A 13349-nucleotide genomic window follows, 5' to 3' on the forward strand; every position below is an offset into this window, starting at 1 on the left:
TGAGATCTCTGCACTCCTCCAATTCTTGCCTCTTGCACATCCCCGATTTTAATCACTGCACCGTTGGTGGCCGTGCCTAAGCCCTAAGCGATATATGTCCAAGTCGGAATGGTGTGTGACTTGGAGGGGAATTTAGAGAGGTGAAGGTGTTCTAGGGGTTGTCAACATTAGTTGGATGTATACCGGGAGATTTCATCACATGACCTCCAACTGCACCACCCCCGATGCTCCCACCATTTCTCGCTTGACATGTCCATCCTTGCTCCCCTACCCTGCCTTCCCACGGTCAATTGGAAAGCGATCAGACTATTTGTTATCCGATTGGTGCCTTCCCCACCTCCCCATCTGCAATATTTTAATAAGTAATAAACAAAAGCGTTCAAAGAAATGAAAAGAACACACAATTTATTTAATGCCCCCCCCCATGATATTTCTCCAGGATCGCTCACAGGAGTGTCCTGCAGATTAATCTTCAATTCCTGGAGACACCAGGTCAATCCTGGAGGGTTGGCCACCCTAAGGTGTTCCCATGACATTGCTGCCCTTGTGCTTCTTGGTGGTAGAGGTGCTGCTGAGATAAGATTGGTACATGGCCATCGGACTCAAGGGACATGATTTTAGCTCCGTGTCGGGAACCCAGCGCGTCCGCAGATACTCGCGTGGGGAACCCGGAAGCCAAATGAGTGCGTTGCAATCTGCGATCGCAACTCGACTGCAGGTAAGTATTTGCGCTTCCAGGTTTCCCATGCGCCAGATTGACAGGCTGGCTGCTTGTCAGGAGGGAAAGGAGCCGCGAATTGGAGGGGGGAGGGAGAGATCGTGGGCCATGAAAGACATCGGAGAGGTGGGGGGCTGTGGATGACATCGGGTGGGCCTTGGAGAAGATCGGGGGTTCACCAGCGGGGAGGGTCTCTCATCATGGGGGACGGTGGTGGGGGGGTGGGGGGGGGTCGGCCGATCACAGGGGTTCGATCACACCAGCTGAAGCTTGTTGGGCCTGGATGAAGCAATCCTGCTCCTCCGGGCCCACGTGCAATAAAGGCCCTCACCTCACGGATCCAGCCCTTCCCGCCTGCCGTGAATCGGAAGCGATGGGAAACCCGAACAGGTGAGGTCAAAGTTGTTTAACATTTCTAATACACAAAAAATTAAGTGCCTCAGCTATCGCAATGAGGTACTTTGCCCCTTTAAGTATCGGACCACTGGCTTTAAGTGGGGATGGGACTTCTGGGTGTCTGTTATGCGCATCTAAACGCACCTGGATCAGACCCAGAAGTGGGCGCGTTGGAGCCGGGATGCGGGCCCGCTCCAAAAATCAACCATTTTCACTGCCCACCTGCTCCCAACCCAGCCATTCTTGGGGGTTGCTAATGATGGGATGACCCAAGGCAAGGAGAGAGTTAAATCACCATGTGGTACCAGGAACCCACCACGTGGTGCAACATGTGGCTGTGATTTTTAATGGTAAAGGGGTAGGGGGGGGGGGGGAGAGGATTTTTTTTGGATAGCCTGATCCAGATGGCAAAATAGTGAGATAGTGAAAGTGTAATGGTAGAGTGAAATTTCAGGTTTAAGTGTGGGTGCTGGAAGTGGTGAGCTGACGTCAGGCAACACAGCTCCGGGGTTCTGTGTTTATAAACACTCCAGGAACGAGAGAGACTCAAAACGTGGAGTGGAGCACCCTTGCTAGACATGGAGTACCATACCTATGTCCTTGCAGAGAATGGAAAGCATGGTGCCCAGGGGAGCCCAGCAACCTAATGGGGTAATGTGTTTTTCATTTGCACTGTCTAACTTTGCCTCCCATCAAATCAGAAATTCACCCAGTTTTAGCTTTAATTGGATAAACCCTGCTTAAACCGAAAATTTTGAAATTAATTTTCATAGCACTAATAAAACACGAAGAATGGGGAAAACATGGTTTTAAACAAGTCAACTACACATATCCCTGAGGATTGTGTGTTAAGTTTGTGGTTACAGTGCTCTATAAATAAAATTGTTCTTTTACTTTCCTCAATAATGATGCAGAGGAAGCATTTGTTCTGTCAAATAACATTGAAACTGCATGATCAGGGATGAAGCAACATGTTCTACATTTTTTTTAATATCCAATTTTAGTTTATTAATAAAAATACAGCAGAAAGCACAGGTAAAACTCAGATTTAATGCCACCAAAAAATGGTAAAAAGCAAACATCATAAAAAAATAAACATCGGAAATCCTACTTATCAGAAAGTTGTTACAATGGAGTTTAGGCTGCAGTTATACTACAGGACCAAGCACAGGATAAGGCCAGGCACAGAAATGAGGATTGAGAAAATGTTCCTGGTGCTCCCGGTGGGAATGGGGTGGTTGTGCCCCCAAAATGGTGGGGAATGACTTCCGGCCTCACTTCCGCCATCGCTGTGGCCACCACAAACTTCCCCCAGGCCTACTGCCGGAAGGGTGTCCAGATGCAGGGGCCCCCGAAGAAACTGTCATTTGGCCTTGTACCTAGGCCCCCTCAGATCCTCCAATCAGAGGAAGCAGGCAAGGGAGGCATAAGAAGCAAGTCCCATCTTCTTTGACAAGGCTCAGAAGCTGGCTACCAGACCTCTGGCTGTAGGCCTCAGCTGTGCACGTGCCCATGCTCCTGTTTTCAGGGGGTGGGTCTGCCAAGGGGTGGGCCTGCACCATGCTACAGCTGTGCACCACCTAGGCAAGGGACGAGGGCAGTAAGTTGAGCTGCATTGTCAAATCATAAGAGTATAAGTCTGACGCTGAAACTACCATGCTCAAGCTGCACAGTGCTCTGGTCAGGCTGCATCTTAAATACTGCATTCAGTTCTGGCATCAATGGACAAAGGAAACATCCAGGTGACTACGATGGGGCAGGACTTCTGTCCACTGGCACCAGATGCTCCTGATCCCATCAAAATTCCCAGAGCCAGGACACTCACATAAGGTTGCGGGCATCTGTGCTGCTATCATTGCCGTTGGAGTGGGAGGAAATAATGGCATAGGCTACGTTCTGTGGCCCAATGCAGCCAGGTCCAGGTGAAAATGCTCGGTGGCTGGAAGAACTGGCTCTCTTCCAAGTAGCTCGCTTTCTTTACCTGTACCCAACCTTTTTGTGACTGGCTACCAAAAGGAGACTTTCTGATGAGACATTAAACCAAAGCCCCGTCTGCCCTCTCGGGTGGATGTAAAAGATCCCATGGCACTGCTACGAAGAAGAGCAGGGGAGTTCTCCCCGGGGTCCTGGCCAATATTTATCCCTCAACCAACATCATTGAAACAGATTATTTGGTCATTATCACATTGCTGTTTGTGGGATCTTGCTGTGCGCAAATTGGCTGCCACGTTTCCTACATTACAACAGTGACTACACTTCAAAAAGTACTTAATTGGCTGTAAAGCACTTTGGGGCATCCTGAGGTCATGAAAGGCACGATATAAATGCAAGTTCTTTCTCTTTCATCCCAAATCTGGTGGTCCCTACTTCTGCTCCCTTCACGCACAGGGCAGAACTGACGAGACTTCCACTGGATGGCATTATCTCAGGTCCCACCTCCTTACCAGTCACCATCAGCAAAAGGGGCGGACGCAGAGGCCGCCCGCTCGCCTCCCCACCCCCCCCTTCCAGAAATCCTGGCACAGCTCCGATGTAAGGCCCTGCCCCAGAATCCACTCCTACACATACCCACCCTGATAACAATAACAGTGCCACCAACACCCTGAGGAAATTCAGGGGCCAAAAAATTTGGGAATCATTCAAGAAATAGATAGATATTGGGATGTAGCAGAACCATTGGTTTCTATGGAACAATACACTTTATGGCCTCCCTCATCTGTTCTTACCTTTCTGCATAGGCTTAGCATAATAGAATCAAATGATTTACGTCACAATAAAACCTAATTCTCATCCTTGTTTTCAAATCCCTCCCTGGCCTCGCCCCTCCCTATCTCTGTAACCTCCTCCGGACCCACAACCCTCCGAGATCACTGTGCTCCTCCAATTCTGGCCTTTTGAGCATCCCCGATTTTCATCGCTCCACCATTGACGGCCGTGCCTTCGGCTGCCAAGGCCCTAAACTCTGGAATTCCCTCCCTAAACCTCTCCGCCTCTCTCTCCTTAAAACCTACCTCTTTGACCAAGGTTTTGGTGACCTATCCTACTATCTCATGTGGCTCAGTGTCAAATTTTGTTTGACGATCGCTGCTTTGAAGTGGCTTGGGATGTTTTACTACGTTAAAGGCACTGTATAGATGCAAGTTGTTGAGAGTGAAGCTGAAGTGATTCATAATTGTTACCTAAACTCATATGTTACACTCTTAAATCTTACTGCTTGATGTATTGTATACTTATTGTAATTTTAAGCTTTTTATGTGCTGTTGAAATGATATGTCACAGTTTGTTTTGTTTTTTGATTGCTAAAAGAGAATCTAGTTGAGGAGCTGGCAACAATCTGTAAGTGTCAGTGAATAGGTTAACACCGTAGTAAAATATCTTTACTGAACCATCATGATAGTTTGCTACACATTTTTAGCGTGATATTGATTAATTTCACAGGACACGATTTTAACTTCAAAGTGCGGGTGCGTTGGGGGCAGGGGGGGGGCAAACAAAATCAGGCGTTTCTGGAGCGGGAAGGAATGCGCACTGTTCCCTAACCCAGAGCCATCTGGGCGCGCACCGTTCCCGAACCCAGAGCCATCTGGGTGCGCACCGTTCCCGAACCCAGAGCCATCTGGGTGCGCACCGTTCCCGAACCCAGAGCCATCTGGGTGCGCACTGTTCCCTAACCCAGAGCCATCTGGGTGCGCACCGTTCCCGAACCCAGAGCCATCTGGGTGCGCACCGTTCCCGAACCCAGAGCCATCTGGGCGCGCACCGTTCCCGAACCCAGAAGCAACTGAAGTACTTAAAGTATTTGAAATCTGTCTTAATGTAATTAATCATGCTGGCAAGTGATTTCAATGCTGTGTGAAGCACACTATGGGAAACTAGTCGGGTTGCAGCCGGCAGCCATTTGGACATTTAAATCCCTGTTTGACAGATGGGGATAAAAGGTGAGTTATTGCAGCAGGGCACTCAGTTCTCTCAGACAAACTTTTGTGTTTAGACTGAAAATTCTTGGTTCACACTCAGAATTGTTCTGTTTACACATATTTACCAACTTTTCGGACCCCCTCAAACTGACACCATCAGGTTGGGAGGGCGATGGCTGCATTCACCAGAACATCCGAGGACGAGGAACATCACCATCCTCGCCAGGCACGGCGTGCACCTCCACCACTCGGAGCTCCACAACACAGTGCTGCACCACAGGCACCTGCACAAGAGCACAGAGGGGAACAACAGAGGGAGCGACGTCACAGGAGGCACAACCCTCGTCAGAGGGTCTACAGACCGAGGCTCAGCTTCCTGGATCTCTCTGAGGAGCAGTGCCTACAGAGCTGAGACTGAGTCGCCAGGTGGTCGCAGACATCTGCAGCCTCCTTCTTGCAGAGCTGCTCCTGGCTGGGCCTGGTGGCATCGCATTGCCCGTCGCAGTTAAAATGACCCACTGCCCTCAACTTCTTCACCTCCGGATCATTCCAGGGTGCCACCGGTGACATCACTGCGGTCTCTGAGTCATCTGCCCACAAGTGCATAAGACAGGTCATCGATGGTTTGTTTCGCAAGGTGTCCCACTACGTCAACTTCCCCATGGACGACCTCAGCCAGACGGAGAGGGCAGTGGGTTTCCACTCTGTGGCTGGCTTCCCACGTGTACAGGGTGCAATCGATTGCACACACATAGCAATCCGAGCACCTCCACACGAGCCAGGACTGTTCATCAACAGATAGGGTTATCACTCCATCAACGCACAGCTCGTTTGTGTCCACCGCAAGAGATTTCTTCACGTCTGTGTGAGATTCCCTGGCAGCTGCCACCATTCATTCATTCTGAGTGGATCGAACATCCCGCCCCTCTTCCACGCACCAAATAGCCTTAAGGGCTGGCTCCTCGGAGACAAGGAATACCCCCTGCGTACATGGCTGATGACACCTCTGAGGAACAGCGTCGATACAATGACAGACCTGGTGGCGATGTGACTGTCATTGAACAAGCGATAGGACTGCTGAAGATACAATTTCAGTGCCTGGATCGGTCTGGAGGAGTGCTTCAGTACGCACCATCGAGAGTGGTCGAATTATAGACGTCTGTTGTATCCTGTACAACGTGGCGCAAAAGAGAGAGTTAACAGTTGATAAGGCCCCATGCCCTCATCCAGCATCCTTATCTGCATCAACATTGAGGACGAGGAGGAGCCGGAGGAAGAACCCATGGGCAGAGCAGCGGCTCACCCGGCTGCTCGTGAGGCCAGGAAGTCACTAATATTTGAACGATTCTCATAAGGAGATCACAAAGTGAGAAGAGTCCAGTCCTCTCACCACTGGAAAGAGCAGTGCCCTCCCCCACCCCTGCACAAAACAGTCCTGCAACTACACATACACCCACTGTAAACTCACCCACTGGGTGGCACCAAGTCTCGCCTTTCATGAAGCACATGAGGCAGTCAAGAATGGGCAAGACGTGGCAACAGTGGTAAGAAGTATAACATTTAATGTGACTTTAACAAAAAACAAATATAAATGAAAAACATGACAGTGTCAGACACCCTTGTGCAGACCCTTCGTGATCACAAATCCTCAGCCTTTCTCTTCCTACTACTTCTATGTGGTGCATCCCCCATGGCTGCAGCAGAGGTAGTGGCAGGTTGCTCATGTTCATGCCCTGACTGCTTAGATGCTTTCAGCCTACGCCCTCTGGGTTTTGGAGCCCGTGAGGGCCCCTCCAAAGACTGCTCCACCTGCACCTGTGCAGGGGCAGACGCAGCCACCTAGAGAGGAGGTAGCACTGTGGGTACTGGTTGAGAGGGGGGTAATGGGTAAGTCATGGGAGCTCTTTGAGTGGTGTTCCCACTTCCATGTCCCCTTTCGCCATCATCCCTCTCCTGGGCCAGGCTCACATCACTCCTACCACCCTGCTGGAGAACAGTTTGGAGGACGTGAGTGATGCCTTGGAAGCCCAGTTGTAAAGTTTCTGCCTGCATGTTTAAGGCGGCAGGATGTTGTTCACCCTGAGTCTGAACGGCCGTTGTCAGGGCCTGAATGGACTCATTTGTGAGCTGTGATTGAAGCTCATTGGAGGCTAGCCTCCTCTCCATCGCAGACATTCCCACACTTATCTGTACCCCCAGTCCACTCGTGCAGCAGTTGGACTCCTCCATCCTCTCCACTATTGTGGAGAGTGTGCATGGCACCTGTTCCAGTACCTCGCAAATGTGCTGCTGTCCCTCGATCATTCTCCTTTTAAAGGATGGGTTCAGCATCTGCGTCCAGCTGAGCGGAGCCTGGAAAGGAGTGCACTCACTGACGCGGACTCTCCAAAGCTGCCCCACCACCAGTGTCTGCTCGAGCTCACTTGTATGTGGTGACTTACCAGGTGCCAACCCAACTAACTGACTACTAGGACCCACTGAGGTGTGAGTATCTGTGCTGGTGGATGGCTCACTAAGATGTGACAGTTCACCCTCAGAGGCCGGGAGCTCCTCTGAGGAATCGCCCTCTCCCGTCACTGCGGTCGTTGAAGGGCCTGTAAGAGAACAGAAGGCAATATTAAGCATCATCACAAATGTGTCATGTTGTGATGAGCATACTGAGGTGTTCAGCATGCCGATCATTGTTAACATCAATTCATGTTGTGTGTGATGAATGTTAAAGTTGTGTCACCAGATGTTTGTGGGGTGCCAGTCTCGCCATCCCCAACGGACAGGCACTCGAGGCTGCGGCTGATCTCCAGGGCCTCCTCCTCTGCCTCTGTGAGGATCACTCCCCCCCCCCCCCACCCCCCCTCCAGTCCTCGCCCTCTCACGTGCATTTTGTGCTCTCTTCTCCTAGAAGGGGAGAAAGTACAGACGTGTGAGTGAGTGAGGGTGAAGTGGTCAGCCAATGAATGCATTGCTTTGGGTGAGGCTGACCATAAAAAAGGTGCATCAGAGGGTGAGTATCAGACAGAGACATCACATTGGATCAGGATTGGGGTGAGTGGTAGGGGTGGGGTCACAAATGGGGAGGTGAGGAAGTGCTCAGGAAGTGAAGGTAAGTTGAGGATGAGCCTTAAATGGGTGTGAGGAGTGATGTGATGGAGTAGTCTTGGCAGTGCAGAATGCGTTGGGGGGGGGTCGGTGGGGGAGTGATGTGCAACACGGAAAATCAGTAAGTGTACTCACTTTTGCTGACCTGGTTAGGTCATTGAAACACTTCCTGCACTGGATCCAGGTGCAGCAGATGTTGCTCCTGCTGGTGACCTCCTCTGCCGCCTCGAGCCAGGCCTTTTGGTGGCAGAGGCAGGGCACTTCCCCCTGTCGGCCGGGTAAAATAGTTCCCCCCTCCTCCTCACCCCAGTCAGCAGCACCTCAAATGAGGCGTCACTGAATCTTGGAGCTGGCTTTCCCCTCTGCTGCTCCATTTTGTGTGCTTGCTCCTTGCTCCAGCAAAAGCCATTGGTGCAATGGCCCTTTAAATCCGGATGCTCCAGCTGAGAGCAGGTCATGCGGGTGCGCAGTCCGCCCACTGCACTGCTTTAGGATGGAAAATCTGGAACCAACGTTAAGGGGCACCAATTGAGTCGCGATCGTGTGGGGAACAGTAAGATTTTATTATTCGGGTTACCCGCACCCCCTCTGACGCCCCGCCCCCTGCTGCCATCCCACTGGCATTTTAAAATCGTGCCCACTATCTTCAATGTATGGTTTGACCTGCAGACTGCACCAACCTACAATGCACATTAGGGGGCAGTACTGTACCAGATATAACATTGAATTTGGAACTGACTTGTGTTGACCTCTACAAGCTGATTTTTTAAAAATGTTTATACATTTTTATGGATTTGATATAAATTAAATTATCATTCCTCCTGAGGGTATGTTTCCAATTTTTGCCTTTTACTTTATTTAATTTTAATGAGGTGAGAAATGAACGCCCTCAGTCCATCTGTCCCTAGCCTCTGTGCCCTGTCAAGTTAATGTGCGAAGGCACTGAGTCGGCCAATTCATGTCAAAGTACAGCTGTGCTGCCCTTCATCTGGGCAAGTTGAAAATGGAGTAGCAGATGCTTTTTGTACATTTCATTTTTAAAACGTGGCTATTTAATTTAGGAGACCACTGATGGTAAATACAGTATTTGCTATTTAGCAGCTAATAAGCTGTACCTCAGACTTACAGCTGCTTTAAAGCTCTTCATAGGATTCATGTGTCAGTGTCCGTTCATCTTTATATATTGCTGAGCGCCCATCTGGTGAACCTGCTCTAAACCAGCCAGAGAACTCTTGAATCCAATAACTGGACTGGCTTTTTAAAAAATGCATGTATTTGAGTCACAGAGTACAAAAGCAAGGAAGTTAAGTTGAACCTTTATAAAGCAATGGTTTGACCAGAGCTGGAGTCTGTCCACAGCTGGAGTATTGTGTCCAACTCTAGGCAACACACTTTAGGAAGGATGTGAAGGCCTTAGAGAGGGTGCAGAAAAGATTTACTAGAATGATTCCTGGGATGAGGGACTTCAGTGACGTGGATAGACTGGAAAAGCTGGGGTTGTTCTTCTTAGAGCAGAGGTTAAGAGGAGGTTTGATTGAAGTGTTCAAAATCATGAAGGGTTTAGATAAAGTAAATAAAGATGTATTGTTCCCATTGGCAGGAGGGTCAAGAACCAGAGGACACTGATTTAAGGTGATTGGCAAAAGAACCAAAGGCGACATGAGGAAAAACTTTTTTAAGCAGCGAGTAGTTATGATCTGGAATGCATTGCTGAAAGGGTGGTGGAAGCAGATTCAATCGTGACTTTCAAAAAACTGGATAAATACATGAAGGGAAAAAAATTGCGGGGCTACGGGGAAAGAACGGAGGAATGGGACTAACTGGATTGCTCTTACAAAGAGTCGGCACCGGCTCGATGGACCGAATGGCCTCCTGTGCTGTGACCATTCTTTGATTCTATGATAAGTTTTACAAGGAACACGTAGTCCCATGTTCAATTCTTGGTCTTAGCTGAGTTGGACAGTTGATTGTAACTGGAATAACGGTGCATGCACTACAATTAGCCTCAGTCTCTCTCTCTCGAGACTGTAGTTTGCTCTCCTGATCATTATTCAAGGCTCCCCGCTGAAAGTGTTGATGTTTTGATAGCAGGTGACACAGGAGCTGGCTGTAATGCTCCTGCCCCATGAGTGGGAAAAATAGCAGAGGAAAAAAATAGTAATAGGAATATTAAATAATTTGAAAATGCAAAATGAAAGAACAATGAGGGTTTTTCTAACCCATTCTTTATAAATACATTTACGATTTTGCTATACATGGTGCACACTATATCTGTTTTTTTGAAGTTCCCTGTTAAAATAACATTTCTTTATTCACATACCCTTCTTATTTCATCATAGAACCAATTATCTTCCTTCTGAACATTTTATACCGCTCTATGTTGCATTCATTGCCTTCTTCTGGACCCAACCATGTGTCTTATATTCCTACTAGTTCCCAACTGCCACAACGAATCAAAACTTATGCGTCTTGGGCAGTAGTGCAAAATGGCCAATAGCCAATCGGCAGCCCATTGTGTAAAATGGGCTTCCGATTCGCTATCCCCCGTTTTGGGCTTCTGGCCGAGACTGATTCCACCCCCCTTATTTCTCATGCTTCCTGTATTGATACATATACACTTCATTGTACATTTGCCTTCTCTATTAGCCCTCAGTGTTGCCTGCTGTTAGTAACTGGTTCCAACATATCACTCTCACTTATTGTGTTCATGGTCATCTGACTTATTTCGGATCCAATTCCTTCCACTACTCTCCCTCCCAACTGGTTTGAATGATTCTTAATAGCTGTCCCAATGTTCCTTACAAGTTGTATGGTTCCTGCTCTGTTTAGGTGATGGCTATTTGCCTATTTCAGCCCTTTTGTTTTGGAAATAGTCTCAGCTATTTATGGAAGTGGCATCATTACTTTTACCCCAGAATTGAGGCACTTACTTACATCCTCGGATTTCTTGGTGAATTCCTCTCCTTTATCAAACACAGGTAGTTTACCTGAGAACATGACCTTGCAACCTCTGTCCTTGAGTTCGGAGCAGAGAAGGTTAAGAGGAGATTTAATAGAGGTGTTCAAAATTATGACGGATTTTGATAGAGTAAATAAGACAAAACTGTTTCCATTGGCAAGAGTGTTGATAACCAGAGGACACAGATTTGAGGTAATTGGCAAAAGATCCAGAGGGAAGATGAGAATTTTTTAATGCAGTGAGTTGTTATGATCAGGAAATCACTGCCTGAAAGGGCGGTGGAAATTGGATATATACATGAAGGGGAAAAATTTACAGGACTATGGGGAAGGAACAGGGGAGTGAGACTAATTAGATAGCTCTTTCAAAGAGCCGACACAGGAACGATGGGCCAAATGGCCGCCTTCTGTGCTGTATGATTCTATGATTCAAGGTCATCCTCGTATATGCATCTTTCAGAGCTGCTGCATGATTTCTTCCAATGTCATTGTCTCCTGTATGGATATAGCCACTGGCTGTCTTCCTGCCCCTTTAGTCTCCATGCTAATCTCTCCAAAGTGTGGCGCTGTAACTTCAGTTAAACGGTTCACCATCCTATACATACCATCCTTACAACATAGGAAAGCATCCTACATTCTGAGCAATGAATCTCCTACAATCCTAATCTCCTTATTCCTTTCATTCTCCACCTATGTCCAGTTATCCCTTCTGGCTTCTTGAGTACCTCTTTCTCTATGACCTGGTCTTCTGACACCAGTGCCTGGTATCTGTTCATTATTATAACTTCCCCTGTGACTTCTCTGGCTTCCTTGCCTCTCCTGCTACTTTTTTTCTACTTTAATCCGTCCAACATCCCTATTTTGTTTGTTTATGTCTTTATCTTATTTCAGTAGAGCTTCCGGTAGATACAGCAGAGTTGGAATAATACGAGGATCCACTATGTTTCTTCAAGAGTGCCAATGGGTTTAGGGATACCTGAAGTGTAAGTGCCAGAGATGGGATAGCTCCTCATGTTGCTTTATGATAATTCCAAGGATGGACTCTAGAGCACACAGTCACACTGTCTGCAGAGCTACAGGCACAGGAAGAGGAGTGTGTGACTGACAGTCAACAGGGTAAGGTAAACCTGATGGAGGCAGGGAAGGAGGAACCGCAGAAATTGGTCCTATCCCACAGGCACCTTGGGCACTGACCCCATCCCTCGCCCTGGCCATTATCTGAAGCTGAACCAGACCGTTTGCAACCATGGCGTCCTATTTAAGCCTGAGATGAGCTTCCAACCACATATCTGCTCCAACACCAAGACCGCCTACTTCCACCTCCATAACATCGCCATCTCCGCCCCTGCCTCAGCTCAAACCTCATCCATGCCTTTGTTACCTCTAGACTTGACTATTCCAATGGTCTCCTGGCCGGCCTCCCATCTTCCACCCTCCATAAACTTGAGAGCTCATCCAAAACTCTGCTGCCCGTAACCTAACTCGCACCAAGTCCTGTTCACCCACCATCCCTGTGCTCACTGACCTACGTTGGCTCCCAGTGTGGGGACACATTCATTTAAAAATTCTCCTCCTCGTTTTCAAATCCCTCCATAGCCTTGCCACTCTCTATCTCTGTCACCTCCTCCAGCCCTAGAACCTTCCAAGACCTCTGTACTCCTCCAATTCTTGCCTCTTGCGCATCCCTGATTTTAATCGCTCCACCATTGGCAGCTGTGCCTTCAGCTGCCTAGGCCCTAAGCTCTGGAATTCCCTCTATGCCTCTCTACCTCTCTCTCCTCCTTTAAGACGCTCCTTAAAACCTATCTCTCTCGACCAAGCTTTTAGTCACCTGCCCTAATATCTCCTTATGTGGCTCAGTGTCAAATTTTGTTTGATAATGCCCCTGTGAAGCGCCTTGGGGACATTTTACTATGGTAAAGGCGCTATATAAATGCAAGTTGTTGTTGTTGATAGAGGGTATCTTCTGCCGTCATGATCGAGAGTCCAGGAGGGTGTGTTGTCTATCCAGCAGTGTAAGGGATATCGCAAAAGTGCTGGAAAGGAATGGTGAAGAACCAGTTGTTGTGATCCACGATTGAACCGACGACATAGGAAAGAACAAGGAGGAGGTCCTGCTGAGAGAGTATTGGGAGCTAGGTGCTAATTGAGGTGTTTAATATGATAAAAGGATTCGATAAGAGCAGATACAGAGAAACCATGTCCCCTGATGGCGGAATCCAGAACAAGAGGGTGCAATCTTAAAATTAGAGCTAGACCATTCA

The 13349-nt window shown here is 48.3% G+C and overlaps 1 long non-coding RNA gene across 1 annotated transcript in view; it reads left to right on the forward strand.

Moving 5' to 3' along the window:
• Positions 1–1496: 1496 nt before the first annotated feature.
• Positions 1497–13349, forward strand: part of LOC137340459 (uncharacterized) — a 42999-nt gene continuing 31146 nt past the window's right edge. Inside the window, exon 1 of the long non-coding RNA XR_010966815.1 lies at positions 1497–1765. This is a non-coding gene — a long non-coding RNA (uncharacterized lncRNA). The remainder of the gene's footprint in view (positions 1766–13349) is intronic.

This window comes from Heptranchias perlo, chromosome 22 (genome assembly GCF_035084215.1).
Source record: "Heptranchias perlo isolate sHepPer1 chromosome 22, sHepPer1.hap1, whole genome shotgun sequence".
Classification (NCBI taxonomy): Eukaryota; Metazoa; Chordata; class Chondrichthyes; order Hexanchiformes; family Hexanchidae; genus Heptranchias; species Heptranchias perlo.